The following is a 21,506-nucleotide window of genomic DNA, read 5'->3' on the forward strand; positions in this document are numbered from 1 at the left end:
CAGAAGGCGACCCGGCAATGTTCCGGCAATATGCCGGGTCCGACGTGCAGTGTGAAAGGGGCTTAACAGGAAAACTCATCTACTAACTAGTCCGCTTTCACAGCCCCATTGTGCTTCTACATCATGCTCTTGCATAGTATTCTAACTCAAATTTTCAGGGAAAATGTTATTTAAAAAAAGACTCATTGAACTTGTGTGAATATGGTGTAGTTCAATATCGCCTATGTTTAGCTTTTTACTTCTACCTACTGTATTTAGGCTTTAGAATTCATGAGTTGGATTGGTTAGTGAATTTTATCATGAACAAAACTTCATCAATAAATCTTTTGCTGGTCATAGACCTTATTTTTTGTAGTGATCAAAAAGCTAATGGAAAAATCCTATTATGTTTTAAAGCATATACATGTTCCTCTAAACTGTATGCATCTTTTAAGGGTGATGTGTTTTAGGCAAAGCCTACACTGCTCATTGTGTGGTGGTGTTGTAACACCCCTGAGAATAGAGCACACTGTTGGCCTGCCGATGACTCATCTTGTGTTCAGACTGCACATAATACACATTCAGTTGCTGGATTCTATCTCTGCTTATTAACACTTACACAAGCTTTCTATCGGCACTCCACTGCTAGATGCTGCTGGAACACGTGAGTGGGAATTTAAAGAGTGGGAGAAAATTCATATAGTAATACATATAGACATGTAATCACTCAAAAAGTGGCATATTACATGAAAAGTGTAAATACTGTGAGCTTCAGGTCACCAGTCATAAACAGTGATTTGAGAAAAGGTCATCATGACTTAAGCTGTATTGAATCCAAGTCCACAGATGTCGACAGAATTTGAAAAGATGTCATTCACAAAAGCTAATTTCCCTTGCCCATTTATTATATATTTCAGCTAATTTAAAAATGCTTTCAGCAACCAATAACAGTGATTTTAAGGCTGATTTTATACTTCATACTAGGATATGTGCAATATACAATACATACTAAAATTTTAAGAAAAGGCATAGGATTTCAATTTAAAAAAAGATATGGAACCAGCACTGTGCAAATTTGGCATCATTGTGCTGTTGCTCAAAAGAAATAACTCATCTAGAATTGAAATCGTTTGACATATATATAAAAAAAAAAAACTCAAAACCGAAAGATTTCAATCTAAATGTCAATAAATAAAGTGATTCATGGACAAAAATATGATAAATTCAGATTTCGGAATTTTAATTTTGAGGCAAAATGAAGTTTTTGTGGCAATTTAGAATTAATGCCAAGGTTTCAGGGATTGGTATCATTCCAAAACACCATAATCCATGTATTTTAATGGAACGGTGTAGTGCAGTCAATGCAGAAAAAAAAAGAGATACCATGGAGGTCTAGGTCTGACTAAACCAGGTGCAGTGTAGTTCTCCCAGTCAGACCCACTTTGGAGTCCTCAGTGCTCCAACAAAACGTCATCTGCCAGCAGCCCGTTTCAGAGCAGAGCCACCTACGCCCGCTCAAACACAGATGTCTGACTGGTGAGGAGAAACCATGTGACTCTACTGCTTCCAGTTCACATACACCAGCCTGCAGTGACGTAGCTCACTTCTGCCACACTGAATACTTAAATCGGAGAATCAAAGACAAAGACTGGGAGAGTCCATTGAGCTGGATTTATCATGCCTGAGCTGGTTGATCAGTAGCCAAGCCATTCCCAGCCAAACTGAAGAGATTCAAGTCCCGCTGCCAAAGCTGCCTGGAGGTGTATCAGAGTTCAACACAATACAGCTACACATTAATCACAAACAAAAGAGAACTTTACTGGACTTTCTAGAGGAAGACACAAGAATGTGACCTTCATTTGGCTGAGTTTTGTTAGCGTAATGGGAAATTATGGCGTGTACAAGAAGTTAAATATTTATGGTTTATAAGGAAGTATTTTCAAAAGGACGTCAGTGTAAGGGTCATCTTTATTAATAATAATGAGAGTGGAATATTGATAAGTCATCTCTTACTATTAAGAACCATGGCATTTCAATTTTTTAAAGATGTACTATGATAACACCATACTTTGAAGCACCACGGATCTTGCAAAAACCAATATGTACAAGTCTGATAAATCATTCATTACCATGGTGTCTAATTTTAAATTTTTACATATTCACAGTCTAAATGTGCCATTGAAAAAAAGCTAATTAGATGAAACAGTTTTGGTCAATTTCAGCCCTCCAAAACACTTATGGCTAAAAATTATTTTGTCGGGTGCTCCGATAGATCGGCTGCCGATCACAATCGGCCGATAATTGCTTTAGGATGATTGATGGGTGGTCTCTATATAGGCAGATCCCAAAAAAAGCGATCTTAAACTGATGATGCACCTGCTGTCAGAGGATTGGCATGACATGCAGCGGCACGGTCTTACGCCTGTTTCACATATAATCCGTCTGCAGTGCGTATGCAGTCAGAGTGCATTATGTATGTGGTGCTGAAACAGGACACGTTTGCAGTCCGCTACTGATCCGCAGCTGTTTAAGCCACAAAACACAACATTTGTCCATTATTTTGATATCAAATCATGTAAAAAAATAAATAAATAAAAAAAAATTCACAAAGATTTTTCAGCATTGTGATACTCTTTCATCACAGTACAGTAACAATCTTCCATAGACATTTAAATTCAAATATAAACAACGTATTACTCAAGCATTTGACTGCTAGGTTTTTATAACAAGTTTCTGAAACAAGCTGCAACACATTTAAACAACATTAGCCTACTTTTCTTGTTAGGATATCACAAACATTTCAAATTAAAACTCACCACGGACAGAAACAGTCGACTCTAGTGCCTTTTGCATTTAAATCTTTATTACACGCAATCCAACGGGTCTTAAATAACTTTGTTTTTCTGCCTCTATAAAAGTGCATATATAATGTTGCCTTGTTTCTCTAAAGTTGCTCTTTTTCTTGTTTTAGAACCAAGACCCATGTGTTGCGTGTGAAACACAGTATGCTTTAATTAGTATACATTTATTGTAAAATGACTGCATTTCCGTGTCAATCCATGTTAATTTTTATCGTGAACAATGCGCTGTCACTTTATTTCAGCGCATGCAGCACAGCAAAAATAACTCTGTACGTAAACGATCGCTGCACTGTTGCGGACGCACTGCTCCTGGAACGCATTGACGGACCGCAACCGTGTGCAGTGTGAACGCTGGAATCCGTTAACATGGGTGCGTAAAAAAATACGCAATGTATACGCACTGCAGACGGAGTATGTGTGAAACAGGTGTTAGTCTCTGTCCAGCGCGGGTTAAATAATTATAATGCTGAAGGTGAAGTACAGTTCATATTTCTTCATTAAATAACTTATAAAGTAGCCAATTTGAAAACATTATGCGTGACATAATTTCACAAACAGCTTGAGTGAATCATTGCGCATGCTCTCTCTCTTTCTCTCAAAATGCGCAAATGGCTTCAAATCAAACTGCGTCTGCACTATAAGCGAGCTGCACACTGAACAGTTAACACCGGAATTGCCCTTTGCACAATCGAGGGCAGTGTCGCGTTGTCATTAAAATTTATAATTTGCATTGCTTTTCAATTATTGCCAGTGTTTAAACAATTCAGCACTCCACGCTCTCCTGGAGACCTCTGCGCTTATTAGGGATATGCCGGTTTTAAAATTTTCCTGTTGCGGTTAATTGATAATGCTTTTATCACGGTATACGCTATTATCACGGTATTGAAATTTGTTTTTAAAAAAGTGGTCATGATAAAGTATAACAGGTTAAATAACTTTTTTTCTTATAACAAAAATAACTAAACATTTAAAACAAAGCAATACAGAAAAATATATAAAAGTTAAATGTTTTACGCATTAAAGTGCAAAAGAACTATAAAAACCAATAGGTATCACTTTACAATAAAAGACCTAATTAGTTAACCTTCGTTAATGCATTAACATTCAAGGCAAGGCAAGTTTATTTATAGCACATTTCGTACACAATGGTAATTAAAAAAAAAGTAAAAAAAAAAGTCATGAAGAAAACTAATCACAAAAATAAAACAAGCAATTTAAGAACTTGAAAATGATTTAAAAATTGACTTAAAATTAATTTAAGACAGTTTAAAAATAGAAAATGATTTTACATAAAATACAGTGCAATACATAAAATATAGTGTAATCAGTTTGGACATCGCATAGTGCTCATTCAATTAATGCACAACTAAACAATGAGCAATAGCTACATTTACTATAGAAGTTATTAATCTTTGTTAAAAATACAAGTCTTAGTTCATGTTAGCTCATTAAATTTCAATTTTAACAATGTGTTATTAAATATTGGAATACCTAAGATTAATGAATGTTCAGAATAATTTTTTCATTGGCAGTTTATGTTAAAGGTGCTCTAAGTGATGTCACACATTTTTTAGGCCAAAACATTTTTTGTCACATCCAGCAAACATCTCTTCACTATCCGCTAGCTGCTTGTCCCCTGAACACACTGTAAAAAACGGGGTCTCTCTAGACACCACAGGCTCCACAAACAACAAGAAAAACAAACTGGGATCACCCGCACCACAAAACATAACAAACTGTTCCAGCCAATAACCAAGGAGAAAGATTTGGGGGTGGGGTTTGGGGGGTTAGTGCACGGATGAGGAGGAGGGAGGGTCTAGCTAGCCTCCGTTTTGTTTGACAACAATTTGAACGTCAACAAGAAGTTACGACTCCCGGCATCGCTTAGAGCACCTTTAACTAATGAAGCCATAATGTAAACTGTGAATGAACAATATAAGATCAAAACACTTTCAAACAATATCTAGGGCATTTGTAGTCAGATTAGGTAGTTGGCTCTGTAATAAACACCATAGGGAAAACACAAATCTGAATGGTTATTTAATATTATTTAAATATGGTTTAGAAAGTTACAGCAGCTTTATTTACGGTGTTTACAGGGTAAGGGCTGCATTTAGCGCCATCTGCTTTCAGAGAGTGTATGTGCTTTCATTCAGCGTGTCTCTCACGTGTTCCTCCACGTGCTTGTTTACAGAGCGCATGTGCTCTTTCAAGCAGCATACAGCGATGTTGTGCATTTTAAGCAGCTGATGGGAATACTATTTTAAAAATGCATTCCAAATTCTGAATAATTTGTAATGTACATTTATTCACGGTATTTAGAAGTGCCCACGATAACAATATTGTGCATATTAATCACCGCAATATATCGCATTACTGAATACCGGCACAAGTCTAGCGCTTATGCACACATAATGCCAGGTTCACATTACTCCATTTGCAGTGTGTATGCGGTGCGTATTTTTTCCGCGCTCATGTTAACTGTTCACACTGTACCCCGGCAGTCCGTTCCACTAGCAGTGCAGAGATTATTTCCACATAGAGTCTATTTTTGCCACTGCAAGGGCTGAATCAAAGAAACCAAGCATTTTTTGTGGTAAATATGGACATGCATCAACTCGAAAATGTAGTAATTGCACCACAAATGCATATAATTAAAGTCTACTGTGTTTCACTGTCAACATAGGCTATGCGTTTTGGCTAGGTTTAAAGGAAAAGAGCACTTTTGGATGAACAAGGCAATAATAGATGGCACTCGCAGAGGTAGGAAAACATTATGAACCGCACGATTGCTTGTAATAAAGAATGAAATGCAAAAGAAATCGCAGTAGAACTGACTGTTTCTGTCAATGGTAGGCTAAGTTTTAATTTAGAATGTTTATGATAATGTCAGAAAAATAGTATAAATGTTTCGCCACTTGCTTGAGCAACTTAATATATCAATCTATGAATTAAACGCAAAAGTAAAAAGCATTGAATAATGGGTTTCTTATATTTATTGTGTTTAAACGCGTCTATGAAATACTATAATAGCTATTGCACTGTGTAGAAAAGAATCAATGCTGAAAAGCATTTTAAGTAACTGTAGCTGGGATTTCGAATAAAAATGCCTTAATTCACAAAAAAAAAAAAAAAATTTATGCTCGCTTGAGGTGGTTTTTGACTTGTGCAAAGGGCTAATGAGAATAATGGAAGATGAAAATTCATTTCGCAAATAAATTTCTCCAAGCGCATCAAAAAAAAGTCAAGTGACTTTGTGCTATGGGACGGTAAATCCTGACTAACCAGTGGACCGATCTCTTTCCACAGCATCAAAAATGAAATTCAGGCCCTAAACAAAAATGTCTAAAATTCCTGATTGAAGTCTTACTAGAACTAATTCCACATGATAAAATGAAGGCTTTAAAAGATCGGTGATCATATCGGCAGATACTGCTTTCTGTGATTGGCCTCAAAACTCCTGATCACCCCTATTTTTCTGTTTTGGCTGAATAATTTCAGTTGCTTTTACCACATGAATAGATATTTTTTTTGTTAATTAACCATTGTGACTAATCCTTTCTGGATTTAAAAAAAAAAAAAATTAAATTCACTGCACCATAGTAATGCCACTATTAAAAATATGATCCCTATTCAAATTTAATGTTGACTAAGTAGACTGAGCTCACTCATGATGCAAGAAAATCATTTAAGTTCACAAATCCCTTGGCATTACATGAGCCTCCATCTAGCCTGAAGAACATAGAGAGACGGAGAGGAGACAAATAGGATGGACGTGGATTACATAACAGCAATGGGTGGCGTTATGTCATTCACAAAGCTGTGCTTGAGGATGGAGAGACAGAGGAACTCTACCTCCCACCAGAACATCCTGCCCTCACCAGCACCACTCCTCTGCAACACACATTGTGGTCAGGACAACGTGATTAACAAATTGCCCACTTTGCTGTAAGTGCTCATGCACAAACATTTACAGCAAGCACCACTGGAAAAGCAGCAAAACAAGAGACTGGAGGACAAGGTGTGACCGGTGATCAGGTTGGAAGAAAGAGTGTTGTCAGTCACGTTTGCAGACGGGGGCAGTACACGATTATGGCCAGGTGGTATTATCTGCTCATTTTATCTGTGCGTGGGTAAGTGCGTGGGATACGCCTGGCCACAGCTCAGACTTCCTGTCAGCTCCCTTCGGCCAACCCTGATAAGCTGAGAGGACAGGGGGCTGTATCAAAAACAAAGTGGCACCATCGGTAAAAACACAAACCCTCCATTGCAAACTAAACCAGAATTACCAAAGCCCCTTTCACACTGCACGTCGGACCCGGCAAATTGCCGGGTCGCCTTCAGTGTGAAAGCAAACACATCCCGATAGGGCTGGGGTATAATTTTTACAAAAAAAAATTATATCTCGATATTGTCAAAATTTTTACGATATTCGATATATATCTTGATATGTTTGCATTTGCATTTAAATAATAAAAAATAAAACATGATTTTCTTTTGCCCATTAAAAAAAACAAACAGCTAATTTAAGCAGTTAAAACATCTAGACCAAGAGATCACTTACTGCTTTTAATTAAATGAATACATGTAGGCCTATATGTAACTGAAGCAGTGCAAATTAAGTAACAGTTACAGAAAGTGCATTCTGTCAACTTTTTAGTGCATGCAATTCACAATTTAAACTATGCAACTGGGATAAGTATTTTATTTTAATTTTTTTAACAAGTTTTTAAGCTAAGAACACAAGTATGTCAACTGTCTGTGGTTTTAAGAGAGGCTCTGTGGCATGAAACTACGTTCTTACTGACACTAAAAACCCTCTTAGATGGGAAGCTAGTTGCTGAAGCACATAGCTATTTCTTATATATAAATAATATATAAATGAATACCAAAGACTTTTGCATTCTCTCCGTCTATATTATGGAAACTGGTAAACATATCAGTGAAATTCCCCAATAGTAATTCCAAATGGCCATAGCCTATGTTTCTCTATTCAAACATCAGCGGTCGAGTAAGTGGACCGCTGATCTTTTTTGGACATTCGGCGCGTTCTTTTGGGAAAGTATGCTTGAATTTGAAATATTCGATATTCCCGATATATTTAAAATGTACATCGTCGTCAAAATTATTCTGATATTATCGCTAATATTCGATATATCGCCCAGCCCTACATCCCGGGATTGATTCCGGCATTGAACCCAGGTCGGGGACCTAGTAACATTGCCGGGTTCAACCCGGGACGAGCGCTGTGTGAACAAAAGCCAGATCTAATGCAGTGTCGAAGTGATGACGTGCGTTATCGCGCGACTTTTACCGGCTGTTTTGAAGGAAGATCAACGTTCACGACAAAAAAATATGTGCAAACTGTAATGAAGCTGAGATCAGTTAACTCCTCAGTTTCTGCACTGACGCCGAGATCGTTCGCTTGCTTCAGTCAAAGTATAACGTGCCTAACATTTTCGACTCGTACATTACACGTCACGCCCTGATGCCACGTGTCGTTACAGGATCTTTACGGGTTGTGTGTGAAAGCACGCACATATCCCGGGTAATCACTGGCAGTGTGAAAGTGCAAAACTAGTGACCCGGGAACAATTGCCGGAACACTTTACCCGTGTATTTGCAGGAATGGCAGTGTGAAAGGGGCTCATGAGACTTTTGTCCGCAATGCACCTACAGCAAACCAACATTGTAAGACAGGAAGCTTTGCTGTGATATTTGTTCATCTGGTCTGTCAGCCCAGTCGCTGTAACATGACCTGAACTGCTGTGATGTCCATGAATGTGTACCCACATGAAAGATTTCCCTCGCCTTCTTTTGTACCTGAGTGGATCAGACCAAATGGGACGATCTCTAGTGCAAACAGAATCATTACATCTGAATCAGTTAGTGAAATTTGTTAGGATCATACGCAGCAAACAAAAAACATTCAGAGAAACTGTACTGGAAGGGCTGTGCCAATCAAACTACAAACTACTTACACAATATTATGGCTGGTTAATACAGATAAAAACTTAACATGTTTCATACAGTTTATTAGACTATATTAGGCATCTTAATATTTATGAATTTGCAACAAGCAGGATAACACAGTACAAATGTAGTTAAAGGCATGTTTTCCCAAAATTAGTTATTTTGATTTTTATGCACCAACGTAACAATAAAAAGTGAAAAAAGTACAATGTTTTTTTTATTTTTGTCCAAGAATTGATTGAACGAAATGGACAGTTCAAAAGATTTTGATCTGAAAAACAAATGCAGCTTTCATTTCCATTAGCTTTTTTGCTACATGGGTTAAAAATATGCTATTATCAAACATTATTTCTCAATCATACTCAAGTCGCAGTCACAACATAAATCACAAAAATAGGGTGGAGCTGGCCTACTACAAAACTCAACAACAATATTAAAGTGCATGAAATTAAAACTTGTTGAAACTTGTTGTAATAATAAAAACTCCATAATCATCGGAAGGAGGTGGGAACCGGCGGACAATCAAAATGAAACTTTAATAATCAAAATAAACACAAAACAGCGCATCAGCCCCTTGCGGACGACTGATGCGCACAAATAAAAACCAAAACATGAAGTAAAGCCCAGGCCTGGTCCTCTCTCGTCCTTCACTGTCGTCGCTCCAGTTTTATATCCTTCCATCTCCTCTGTGGGACTCGAGACCGGTGGTGGGTCGCAGGTGTCGCTCATTTCCCAATCACTCCACCGGCCTCGCTCGTTTCCACATTCCTCGGCCCCGCCCCACTCGTCACACTTGTGTATTAAATAAATTCAATGCACACAGACTAAAGTAGTTTAAGTCTTTGGTTCTTTTAATTGTGATTAAATTGTGATTTTGGCTCACATTTAACAAAAACCCACCAATTCACTAATTCACAATTCACTATCTCAACAAATTAGAATACTTCATAAGACCATTTTTTAGTGAATTGTTGGCCTTCTGGAAAGTATGTTCATTTACTGTACATTTACTCAATACTTGGTAGGGGCTCCTTTTGCTTTAATTACTACCTCAATTCGTTATGGCATAGAGGCGATCAGTTTGTGGCACTGCTGAGGTGGTATGGAAGCCCAGGTTTCTTTGACAGTGGCTTACAGCTCAACTGCATTTTTTGGTCTCTTGTTTCCCATCTTCCTCTTGACAATACCCCATAGATTCTATGTGGGGTTCAGGTCTGGAGAGTTTGCTGGCCAGTCAAGCACACCAACACCATGTTCATTTAACCAGCTTTTGGTTCTTTTGGCAGTTTGGGCAGGTTCTTGTCTTAGGACAACTTTGATTAACTGTTTTGATCTACTTCAAATGTTGACTACTGTATAAATTAAAATATTTAATTGAGCAAAAGTATTATAATACTAAAGGCTCCAAATACAGAGCAGCAATAAGCGATTATGCGCATCCCATGTGCAGAATGAATGCATCTTGAAGCAACATGAAGTCACAGAGCGCAGTGCTCCGCAAAGAGTTCAAAGAACAAAGTGAAGATATATTGATGAGTAGTGTATTAAATATGTGCTTTTCTTTTAACAGTTTTAAATTACATTTAATGTGGTCAGGACAAACAATTCATAGTGCTTACTACTCTAGTCTTCTGATCTAACCAGATTTCCGGTAGAAATTTACACTATTTAGAAACAGCACGAAACTCCAGAAAGATAAATTCCTTTTATGCAAAACCACTTCTCTTTACATAAAGATCAAGTATAACATTAGGAACAATTAATCATCTTGGAGAGAGTTTTATCGTCTTGGCTGTCGTAACAGAATGCGATGCACAGTTTGAATGCTGAATGGAGGATGACTGACAGTCTTGCAGAGGTGGGTAGTAACGAGTTACATTTACTTGAGTAATTTTTTGGGGTAACTAATACTTTTCGGAGTATATTTAAAGATGGGTACTTTATACTCTTACTTGAGTAAATTTTTTGGGGAAAATCTGTACTTTTACTTCGTTACTGTGGGCGACGATCCTCTCGTTAATTTATCTTAATGCAATAAATGTTATAAATGCTTCAGTTTATTCCAAACGCGCCGTCTACTTTTCTCTGGACAATGAGCGATGCCCATTCGCGAATGATTCATTCTTTTGAGTCAATTCTGTTCAAAGGCTTGATCAAACCAATTGGCAAACGAGTGAATTGGTTCATGAATCAGTTTGAATGAGTCGTTCAGTTCCCTGCCGCACGCGCTGAGCGTCTGAAGCGGTTCACTCGGAGTTGTAATGTTTAACATCCGCAGCGTTGAAAACCTGGATATGGAGCTGCACTGAATTGAAAGCAAATCTGCAAAGGCTATTATTTGCTTGCGATGGAGATCCTTATTAGATGAACACCGCGTGTGCTGTCTACTGTTTAACAAGTAATAACTTGGGCTACATTCGATTACAGTACACGATACCACTGTGACATTAGTTTGTTGTACGTGTGTGGCTTATAACAGAGGGGAGTCAAGTTGAATGCAGCTTCCAAAAGACAAAAAATAGCCCATTAAGATTTTATTAATTTTAATACAATCACACCGGTGCGAGTACGTTCAGCAAGTCATATCATCAGCTGCTAAATTCAGATCTGTGATTGCTTGCTGGCGCTGAGCCAGAGATAGATGTGTTTTTACAGCGCTGCGCATTATAACAAATCACACATGATTCTTTTGAGCTTATTAAAGCATTGGCCAATCAGAAGTGTTCAGATGAGTCATCGCTGAAATTCCGGCGTTCACATATCGCGTCTTTTGCATGTTCAAGTTCGTTATTTCCAATGTAGGCGTGCGGTATGCGCGCTCATAATGAAAGCGACGCGGTTGCGATGCGCACGCGGTGCGACGCGGTCCCGTTTTTTCCAGGCGCGTCCGCACAGCATCGAGTTAAAAATATCTCAACTTTCAGAATGCCACAATCGCACCGCAGGTCATGTGACAAGAACTAAACATTCAGCTTCATCCTTTCCTGTAACAACGTTGAAAGCTCAGCCAAGATGAAGGAACAGCTGATCATAGCTGTATATGGATTGCCATTTTGAAATAAATTTAGTAGCAGAGCTACTGAAAGCGATTTTTTTTTGTGCTGCAAATCCATTTATCCTTTGCTGAAATTTCTGAAATTCCTCAGGAGCGCTTCTGCCCGAGCGCTTTGGAAAGAAGGAGAAAGCGGAGCGCATAGCCTTTTCCACGCCTTATTAGGCGCGATATGTGAATGGCCCCTTAATCATTCATTAATTATTTTTTGCTTGCATACACCTTCAAATATGCCGTGGAGAATCACAGAAAGTGACCAAATTAGGTTTTATTGTGAACTTTTTTTTTTCTTTTTTTTATTTAAATTAAGTTTAATGAGTCAGACGTTATTTTTCAGCAACATTTGTTTTCGTCATTTTGAACAAGCTTACAATAAGCTTGAACATTACACATCGTGTTTTGTAGCTGAAAACCTTTAACAATGCGTGCAAACAAACAAAAGTACAGATTAAAAGCAAAAAAAAAAAAAAGTTAACAAAGAAAAAACGTAAAGCAGCCTGCAGCAATTAGGCTATTGTACAGAATGTAGCTTACACTTAACTTTTAAACTGTCAGCAAATCTTTTTTTCTTTTTTTCTATTGTTTCAAATGTTCTTGTTAAGAAATACGGGCATGTAAACATGATTGGGGGAAAGTCGGCTCCTTAGTCTGTTAACAATAAGGCCGGCCGTGGAGAAAACGCGCTCTGACGACACAGACGTTGGCGGGACTCACAAATAACTGTGTGCTAAGCGAATACGTTTTCTGAAGCGCTTCGTGTTTTCGTTTCACCACTGAATGGGATCCTCATCTGGTGGAATACATGGCTCCAGCAAGAACTGTTCCCACTCGTCTCGGCTGGACTCTCTGTAATCATCGCTGGAGAACTGGCTCAGCCTTTTCCGACGAGTGGGCATTGCATCTTCTTCATCGTTGGTGGCGGCTGCATCCGCACCACTCGCATCAAGGAAAATGTTCTGATAATGTTCAAAAAAGTTTTTTTTTCTTACTTCTCTCATGTTTTCATCGAGAAACCTGAGATGTTTGTGGCGAGGGTCTAGGGCAGACGCGCGAAGAGGAGTTTTCTCTGCATTCTCCAAGTTAGCAGTGTTTATTCGTTGCTTGAGAGATGCCGCAGCAATGTTCTTGGATCACTTTCTGTGATTCTCCACGGCATATTTGAAGTACTGTAGAAGACCGCAGTTCTTTTAGGGGGCGTTCACATATCGCGTCTTTTGCATGCTCAAGTTCGTTATTTCCAATGTAGGCGCACGGTATGCGCGCTCATAATGAAAGCGACGCGGTCGCGATGCGCACGCGGTGCGACGCGGTCCCGTTTTTTCCAGGCGCGTCCGCACAGCATCGAGTTAAAAATATCTCAACTTTCAGAATGCCACAAGCGCACCGCAGGTCATGTGACAAGAACTAAACATTCAGCTTCATCCTTTCCTGTAACAACGTAGAAAGCTCAGCCAAGATGAAGGAACAGCTGATCATAGCTGTATATGGATTGCCATTTTGAAATAAATTTAGTAGCAGAGCTACTGAAAGCGATTTTTTTTGTGCTGCAAATCCATTTATCCTTTGCTGAAATTTCCGCGTCTTCATGGAGAGAACGCGTCGCCTCAGGAGCGCTTCTGCCCGAGCGCTTTGGAAAGAAGGAGAAAGCGGAGCGCATAGCCTTTTCCACGCCTTATTAGGCGCGATATGTGAATGGCCCCTTAATCATTCATTAATTATTTTTTGCTTGCATACACCTTCAAATATGCCGTGGAGAATCACAGAAAGTGACCAAATTAGGTTTTATTGTGAACTTTTTTTTTTTTTTTTGCGAAATTCGAATATCATTTTTATTTATCGAATAATTAGAGCAGAACGAATATTCGAATGTTCGACTATCCGTGCACATCCCTAGTGTGTACGAATCTTTAATTAAGATATTGATTTCACACTTTTAACAGTTTCAGTGATTTTAATGGGAGTTTCTGAGAGTGATTGAAATCTAGACTGTCAGTGAAAATGATCTTTAATAATGTAAATGTTATTTGCTCTCTTTCTGAACAATGAAAGATTAGTAGCAATATTTATATCACATTAACTTTCAATGTTAAATTCACATTTAATATAAAGTCAGTCGTATTAAAAATATGTTATGGCATGACACCTATATCTGTTACTTAAGTAAACAGACAGGGTTTTATAATACATTACATAAATTGGAGTAAAGGCTATACATTTACAATATATACATTTATACACACACACACATACATTACATACATTTTATCTATATATCTAAATAAAAATAGGCTCAGTATATTTGACCCAAAGTAACTAGTAACTAACTACTTGAGTAGATTTTTTATCCGATACTCTTTTACTCTTACTCAAGTAACTATTCAAGACTAATATTTTTACTTTTACTTGAGTAAATATTTCTAGAAGTACTTTTACTTTTACTTGAGTACAGTTTTTGGGTACTCTACCCACCTCTGCAGTCTTGTGAAGTGCGGATTTTTATCCAGCATGATCGTGTGTTCTCTGTGTGATGGCCAGTCCATGTGAATTGAATGCTTTAAACTCGTGATTTCAAATTATGCTGCGCTTTATGCATTTGGCCACTGCCATATTCATGTCATTTTATTGGAAAAAGTTACCGTCTTTATTTGAAAAATATGATATATTGCATAATGCAGGAAAGGTTTTTAAAATCCAGTGACTTAAATACTTACAAAAGAAAGAAACTGATTTTTTATTTATTTATTTTGGTGAACGAATGAATCTGGCTGGAATCAGTAGTGGAAAAATCTCATATAGCACTTAAGTTAGAAAAGCTAATCTAAAAGCTAGAAAAAAGCTCTCAAAAAAAAAAAAAAGAAAAAAAAAAAAAAAAAGTACTATATCATAAATATGACAGCATAAGCCACATTTAAAACCACAGTAAAATAATTTGTATCCTCATTAGTGGTCGACCGATATGTGTTTCAGTGAGTCAGTGTACTGTTTGAGTAAATGAATTACTCCACGGTATTGGTTTGTTTGAACTCAGAGGGAATGTCAGCCACATTAAAAAAAGTTAACATCTTAAGTCATTTGTGGATTAATGCGTATTGGAGACGCGAACCGTTTAAAATGATTCAGTGCGATTTGGTGAACTAGTTCAAAAAGATCCGGTTACAGCGAATGATTCGTTCGCGAACCGGATATCCAGACTGCTTTGTTTTGAACTTTCTCTCACAACAGACACGGAGGAGAAGACAATGCTGAATAAAGTTGTAGTTTTTGCTATTTTTGGACCAAAATGTATTTTCGATGCTTCAAAAAATTCTAACTGACCCTCTGATGTCACATGGACTACTTTGATGATGTTTTTCTTACCTTTCTGGACATGGACAGTATACCGTTCACACAGTTTCAATGGAGGGACTGAGAGCTCTCGGACTAAATCTAAAATATCTTAAACTGTGTTCCGAAGATAAATGGAGGTCTTACGGGTTTGGAACAACATGAGGGTAAGTTGTTAATTACATAATTTTGCTATCTGGGTGAACTAACCCTTTAATGTTATCAAATTTAGAATAGAATACAGTAGTAGAATACAGTTGTTCACTGTTAGCTCATTTTAATTCAGGGTGCATTAACTTAACAAGCACAAGTGTTGATTTTAATAATGCATTAGTAAATGTTGATATTAACAAACTAAGATTATTAAATGCTGAAGAACTATTGTTCATTCTTAGTTTGTTAACTAGAGAAGTTAACTAATGAACCATATTGTAAACTTACCAATATTAATATAAATTATGTTTTATTGTGTTACTTTCAGTAAAAGTGTGGTTATTTTATTGGCTTGTGTTTTTTTTTCTCTTCAATTCAGTATCATCAAAATTTAGTTAAATTTAAAAAGTCTTACAAATTACTTTATATTAATTAAATAATAAATCATTACAAAGCATTTTTGTTTTTTAGCCAAGCAATCCAGAATTTTCAGTTTCTGTTTCGGCCCAGAATTTTCATTTAGGTGCATCCCTAGATTCAAGACAACATGTTTAAATTTAATTTAATTTAAATTTAGCAGCAATTTAATTTCAAATGCACCAATTGTTGAAGGGTCTGCACAACTTAAGTACAAGTTCAAGTTGCATTGTTCAAAATACCTGTAGTAGCACTAGCAGTGCATACCGGTTTACATTTAAGGTGGACTAGACTAGACAATAATACAAATAGTTGATTTCTCCAGGTGCATACAACATTTATGACAGATTTTCATGAAAGGGTTGGTCAGTTTGTCTGCTTGACAATCACATTTTGCACTGCAGCAATAAAACCTCTAGTGAGATACACTGATACATTTTTATTTTTAGTTAAAACAGTTGTTGCCAGAGTTTTCCTTTGGGGATATAATTTGAAGTTGGAAAAAGGTAAAATCGCAGAATATCGCAATATATTAAAAAAATATCGTATTGTTTATTGTATCGTGAGGCCTCTGGTGATTCCCACTCCTACAAAAAATGCAATGTTCATGTTTCTGTTTGTACAAGTTCATTTTGCGATATAATAAGTTTCCTTCCATTTTCCCCTCGCTGATGAAAATGTGGGGTTGTATAACGTTTGCTTCATTAGCATTAGCATCAAGAGCATTGCAAATGGAGTTTGAATATTAATGCTTGTGTATGTGATCATAACATGTTAATCAGAACAGATGGGATGGACCATGATCTCTGGACCAGTGATGTCACTCCTCTCCTCATTGATAAGAGCTGCATGCCCAAGCGTGTGTGTGTGTGTGTGTGTGAGAGAGAGAGAGAGAGAGAGAGAGAGAGAGAGAGAGAGAGAGAGAGAGAGAGAGAGAGAGACTTTGGAGTGGTGCAGCAGAAGATGAGTAATCATCACTAACACCCTCGTCACTGCCTGTGCTCCAAACTTGCATTAGAGAATATTCCATTTACCTTTACGGGAAATAAATGTTTTTTGAGAGCCCCAATAGACCACTGAATGGCTACATGTTATGTCTATTATTCAGTCTGACATTCCATCACTGCTCCTGTAATATCACAGACCTCCTGAAAGGTCATTTCATTTGGCAGAAGCAAGACAGCTCAGAATCTTGTGTGATGCATCCTCTGAACGGATAAGGATCAGCTGGATGGGCCATGACATCACTCCATGATATTGAGCTGAGTGATCCTGCTGAAAGCAGACTTCTCAGAGAATCATGTCTGGGCATGTCTGTGTGAGGACCTTTAAGAGAACAGCCTTCATGCTCAGCCACAGACAGACGAGTGTTGCTTAGTCTGATTAATTTCCGTAGGTGGTTCTATTAGTACGTTTCTATAAAAATCTTTACAATGACTTTGTTTCATGAGTATTCATGCAATTTTGTATGACATTGCGGAATTAAGAAATTGCAAAAAAATTTAAGACCTGAACTTAAACAAATGGCAATCCCTTAACCATAAATCAAAATCTAACAATGATTGTTATATAGGGTGACCAAACATCTCCGTTTTCCAGGGAAATTTCCCATTTTTGGTGTCCTGTCCCCAACTGGAGTTGTCCCCGGAAATGTCCCCGTTTTACAGCAAAAGCAGAGCGCTATTATCATAAGTTATTAAAAGAGACCGCGTTATATACATATTAAAACTAAGTAATACTGTTTAACAAGACATGCAAGTTGCAGGATTGTTTTTCACACAATAGTCCTATTGAACATTCCTGAAACACTGCGTCACAACTAGGGCTGTAGCAATCGATAATGTTAGTAATCGAGTATTCTACCAAAAATTCCATCGATTAATCGAGTAATCGGATAAAATGTGTTTTTGCTTAATAAGTGCAATATTAATTATGCAAGAGAAAATAAGACTCCTGGGTCTCTTAAAATGAACAACTAAGTTTCCTTTTTTAGAAAAAAAAATAAACATTTAATTATTACCCATTGTTTCTCTGTCTGTACTTGTACTGTGAACAATGACAATAAAATTGGCCGATGAATTAAGTGCATTTAAGTGCCATTCAGTTGGGGTTTTAAATAAAGCATTTTCTGAGATGCACATTAAACATTAAACACATAAAACATTAATTTAATTTATCTTTTAATTATTGAAAATTAACTTAACTTTTTGGAAAACAAAGGGGATTTACTATTAAAAATTAAAACATGGAAGAAATGTTGTGCGATTAAACCTTAAAAAAATAATGTTTTATTTTTTTTTTGTAGGCTATGTACATTCTGCTGAACAATAGTCTTTAACCGGACTTTTATTTTGACGGGTTGACATACCTTTACAGTTCTGTGTATGTGATGTGACGCAAGTTTTACTCAAATCAAACAGTCAAATGCTCATGAAGTGACTGTCAGAGCAGTTCTGGAGCTGTTGTTCATGTGTTCACGTCCTTATTTAGTGAGAAAGCAGACGCTGCAATTACCGCGAGCGTCAGGCGCGCTTCCATGTGTTTAATGAATGAAGAAGCGCTTCTGTGCCATTCATTAACAGACATGCAGAACATGCAGGATTCATATTTAAATAGACTGTTCCGGCTTAATATTTACAGATATTAGTCCATATCGTAATTTGATGTAAGTGCAATGACCTACTTTTGATGAATTCATTCAAAATTAGGCAAATTCCGTGCCATTCCGCATTAAACTGTAAAATCCGTTTTTATGACTGGATTCCGCGATTCCCTCCGCGTTTTCTGCATCGCGGAAATCATAGGGCCCTAGTTGTGGTATGCCAGCTCTATCTTGCAATGGACACATGCCACAACGTTCTCTTTACATTTGCCCGCGCCCTCAAATCAAAACACTGCTGACTCCTTGCAGTATGCGACTTTGGACACAGCGCTTGGGTCTCCTTCCGCTTTGTGGGTGACGTAAACGCGTTGTGTCACATTAAAAAAAGTAATTGCGAAAGAAACTGATGTGAGATTTAAAATAAATTAAAAGAGGCTTCGAGGCAGAGGAATTTGCCTCGATCATTTTTTGTAATTGAGGTTACTCGAGTTACTCGAGGAATCGTTTCAGCCCTAGTCACAACTCTGAAGTCTCTGATATGAATGATATAAAAAATTATAAACTAATCAATTACACTTGCACAATTACATTTGCAGAACGCACATACTTTGTAGTCAATATGAGCCTAAAATGCTAAATATTAACCCTGATTAGGGATAGAAAAGATCTATTTCCAGAAGCATATTTTTTTATAAACAAAATTTGAAAGGTAGTAGGTAGACTATGTAGCCTACACACAGTTGTGAAAATGTTAAATACAGTGAAATAAATAACGTAAAATATGCTACTTGAGTAATTTTACTTGATTACTGTACTTAAGTATTATTTTGGGGGTATTTGCACTTTATTCATGTAAAATTTAAACTTATTACTTGTACTTTTACTTGATTACATTTCTAAAGAAAAAAAATCTGCACTCCGGTGCGGTTAACACTCACACTCACTGATCTAGCTATATATAACTGAATCACGCTCTGACCGACCTCTTCCAACAGAGCCAGAAACTGCTAAACAGAACGATCACACAAGTCAAACAAACCAGGCTTTGGGGGTTAAGATTGCCTAGTGTGAGCACATTCTAATTATTCTCCCACATACACAAATCTTTACCCGCCCATCAAGTGTTGTCCCGCGCCACACTCATATTTTAACTGCTGCTTTGTAAAAAGAAATACTACTGTAAAAGAGCACCGTATTTGTTTAAATTGTTTGCAAACCATGTTATTGCACTTTTGTAAATTTAGTAGCAGTACTTTTAAATGAAATAAGTGCACAATACACTACTTTTGAATGCATTGTTAGTTTTGTGCATGATGCGGATAATCGCAGACAATCATGCGATTAATCGTGATAAAAAAAAAAAAAGTGAATCGTTGCCCAGCACTAATAATATTTTATATATATATATATATATATATATATATATATATATATTAGGGGTGTAACGGTACGTGTATTCGTACCGGACCGTTTCGGTACAGGGCTTCCGGTACGGTGCACGTGTGTACCAAATGACGGAATGCAATATTTTGTGCGCGGAACATAAGTACATTTTCGTGTTTCCAAACGAACATATTAAGTGGCGGAAGTCTCCGCGTTCAGTGCAAATCCCGCCCTGCAGCTGATTCTAAGGCCGGCGACACACTGGATGCGTGGCACAAGCGTCTCAGCTGAGTGGCGTGTCCATTTTTAATTCGGCTCCCATGTTAACTTTTTAGAGCTTGCAGACTGCCGGCGTGAGACGCAGGCGCGGCGGAAAATGCATGCATGCTAGAAATAGAACCGACGCCTATTTTTCAAGCGACACGTAAGCGTGTTGGAATCGTTTCACATCTCATATAAATGTAATTTAAAAAATAAATTAATAATTATCGATTTTCAAATATTGCACCTGTCAAACATAGTCTATTTTGCCGTCAATACTGTTGACGGTGTCCTTTATCAGTAGTCTTTATATTTATGCTCAACATGAAGTATAGATATTGTTGTCATGAAGACAAGAGCCTGGTCTGTCGGCGGTCTCCCTCTATGTTACCTACAGCAGCTTGGCGGCCACGCCAAATTTTATATGACAGACAGTTACACCAGGTTATGCAAACTACTCAACTTTATTTCCTCAAATATGGCCATTTTGAGAGAGAGAGGGAGAGAGAGAGAGAGAGAGAGAGAGAGAGAGAGAGAGAGAGAGAGAGATTAATTTGCGTGTGAATTATCTGCATCTGTGTGACTGTCTACAAACAATGAAGCTGAGTCTAGTTACTTCAAAAACTGCCCTCCTTTTACCCCCTCATTGCTGAGAAATATAAATGCAGTGTTTCAGTATTGATTAATAAAAGTTTATTGTTTCAGCATTTTTTATTTTTAGATAAAGTCAGCAACTAGATTTTTAGTATTTCATTTTTAATCTGAATTCGCTTTTTTATTTGATTTTCATCGAATATTTATATATTATTTTATAATATGCCATAGTGACAGAAGAATTATCATGGCAGCAGGCTGAATAAGACTGAAATAATTAAAGGGATATTTCACCCAAAAATGACTGACTCACTGTCAAGCCATTCTAAGTGTATATGACTTTATTCTTTCAGACGAATAAAATCAGAGTTATTTAAAAAAAAAAAAAAAAAAAAAAAATATGTCCTGGCTCTTCCAAGCTTTAGTAAATGGCTGTTGTGATTCAATAGTCCAATAGAAGTCCAATAAAGAGCATCCATCCATCATAAAAAGATATTTTTTTATTTTTTTATTTGATTTATAAATCATCATCACAATTAGGGCTGGGAGATATATCTCATGATCATGCACATCTAGTCAGTAAATCTGGTTCCGTGAATCTGGTTCGAAGGCGATAATGAACACGATATTGTGTAGCTTGTCAGTGATCCACGTCTCTGTCTATTAAATGCCACTCCATTTGAAAGCAGGTGAACCAGAACCAGATTTACTGACTAGATGCGCATGATCATATTGTTAGATATATCGCCCACCCCTAATCACAATGTGTATTGTGGCATGGGGTCACATTTGGTTCTTGAATCAGACATTATTAAAACAATCCCCAGAACACTGTATAAATAACCAGTGGAAATGCTGCATTTCACAAAAATAAAGGTTTTAAGAATTAAGACTAATAAAGATTGAA

At 37.2% G+C, this 21,506-nt stretch overlaps 1 protein-coding gene across 10 annotated transcripts in view; it reads right to left on the reverse strand.

Moving 5' to 3' along the window:
- The window catches only part of LOC132110108 (casein kinase I), a 62,361-nt gene that overhangs the window by 22,020 nt on the left and 18,835 nt on the right, over positions 1-21,506 (reverse strand). The gene's annotated exons all lie outside the window — the stretch shown is intronic.

Source organism: Carassius carassius, chromosome 2 (genome assembly GCF_963082965.1).
Source record: "Carassius carassius chromosome 2, fCarCar2.1, whole genome shotgun sequence".
Classification (NCBI taxonomy): domain Eukaryota; kingdom Metazoa; phylum Chordata; class Actinopteri; order Cypriniformes; family Cyprinidae; genus Carassius; species Carassius carassius.